The following is a 2,170-nucleotide window of genomic DNA, read 5'->3' as shown; positions in this document are numbered from 1 at the left end:
ATCCATTATGTAACTTCAGGCGAAAAGGCATGCTTGCAGAACATGTCTTTTTTTTTTTTGATGTAACATTTACATGACATAAAATTAACAATTTTAAAGTGTATAATTGACTAGCACCTAGTAGATTTACAATGTTGTGCAACCAGCACCTGTGTCGAGCTGCAAAACATTTTTATCATCCCAAAAGAAAACTCCATACACATTAATAAGTCACTTTCCATTCCCTTCTCCCTCCATCCCCTGGCAACCACCAATCTGCATTCTGTCTCTATGGATTTACCTATTCTGGATATTTTATTTATTTATTTATTTATTTTTTATCTTTTTGAGACAAAGTCTCACTCGGTCACCCAGGCTGGAGTGCAGTGGTGCAATCTCGGCTCGCTACAACCTCTGCCTCCTGGGTTCAAGCGATTCTCCTGCCTCAGTCTCCCAGGTAGCTGGGATTACAGACTCATGCCACCATGCCCAGCTAATTTTTGTATTTTCAGTAGCGACGGGGTTTTGCCATGTTGGCCAGACTAGTCTTGAACTCCTGACCTCAGGTGATTTGCCCACCTCAGCCTCCCAAAGTGCTGGGATTATACACATAAGCCACCATGCCCCGCCTGGATATTTTATTTAGATGGAATTATACAATACTGTATGTGACCTTTTGGGTCTGGCTTCTTTCAGTTAACGTAATGTTTTCAAGGTTCATTCATGTTGTATTATGTATAAATACTTCATTGCTTTTTATGACTGGCTGAATGATACGCCATTGTATGGATATACTGCCTTTATCCATTCATCCATTGATGCCTTTTAGTTATTATGGATAGTGCAACTATGAACATTTGTGCACAAGTATTTATTTGAGTGCCTATCTTCAGTTCTATTGGGTGTATACCTAGGAGTGGAATTGCTGGGTAATCCTATGTATAACTTACTGAGGAACCACCAGACTCTTCCACAGTGACTCCACCATTTTACATTCCTACCACACATGTCTTTTTATAAATAATTTTAGTGCTGGTCAAACCTCATTTTATGAATGAGGCCCAGAGAGGTTAAGTAATTTGCCCAAGGTCACACCCTTAGTCAGAGTTTAGACTAAAACCAAACTTTCCTGAGTTCCTAGCCTTTCAAACACTAAGAGCCTCCCATGTCACCTTTAAAGACCTCGACTACTTGCCCGAGTTTTTCATTGATTGACTTGACAAACCTGCCTGGTGAACAACTGAGCCGTATTTATGAAGCTTTTTTTCTCTCAACATCTGTTGAAAGAACCTACTGCCGTGTTCCCGATTTCTAGGCCACACCTTGAAAACATGCAGAGCTCACAATCCCTGCATCTGCCTCCTGCTGCTGGCCTGTCGGGCCCTCTTCTGTTGCCATGGAAACCGTGCACCTCAGTTTTGGCAGCAGACCAGCTGGACAGCGAACTGAGAACATCCTTGTCTCCTAGGCTAAGCAGAGCTGTCAAGGTCATGTATTCATTCACTAGATTTGTATTTACTGATTACCTACTAAGCACCAGGCTTTTGTTTTGTAAGATGCTAGGGATACAGCAGTGAACAAGCCAGACCACAGATCCTGCCCTCAAGGAACCCGTAGTCTAGAGGAGACAGACAAAAACCAAGGAACAAAAAGGCTTCACCTGGCTCCCCTCCCTAGTTCACATTCTCCCAATCTTCCAGGCTGTGCTAAATCCACTTCCCCTGGACCATCCCCCCAAGAGCCCAAATGCAGGTGATAGCTCCTCTCAGGATTTACGTTGCATTTTTTGTTGTTATTGTTTTTCCCTGATTGTAAAAGTGCTATGTGCATTGTGGAAAATGTAGAAAATACACAAAAGTACAAAGAAAGAAAAATTAAATAAAGATCTGTAATTTCACCACCAAGAGTCAAGTGCTGCCAACATTTCCTTCTGGTCTTTTTCTACCTATGTATATTTCTGGGGTTTTTTTGTTGTTTTTTTGTTTTTTAATTATTGGGTCTTATTTTACACATTGCTTTATAAAATTATGTCATTAAAAAGATTTTTTTTGTTTGTTTTTTTGTTCTTTGATACGGAGTTTTGCTCTTGTTGCCCAGGCTGGAGTGCAGTGGCACAATCTCGGCTCACTGCAACCTCTGCCTCCCAGGTTCAAGCGATTCTCCTGCCTCAGCCTCCCAAGTAGCTGGGATT

Source organism: Mandrillus leucophaeus, unplaced genomic scaffold (genome assembly GCF_000951045.1).
Source record: "Mandrillus leucophaeus isolate KB7577 unplaced genomic scaffold, Mleu.le_1.0 Scaffold2, whole genome shotgun sequence".
Classification (NCBI taxonomy): domain Eukaryota; kingdom Metazoa; phylum Chordata; class Mammalia; order Primates; family Cercopithecidae; genus Mandrillus; species Mandrillus leucophaeus.
This window is presented reverse-complemented; position numbering follows the sequence as displayed.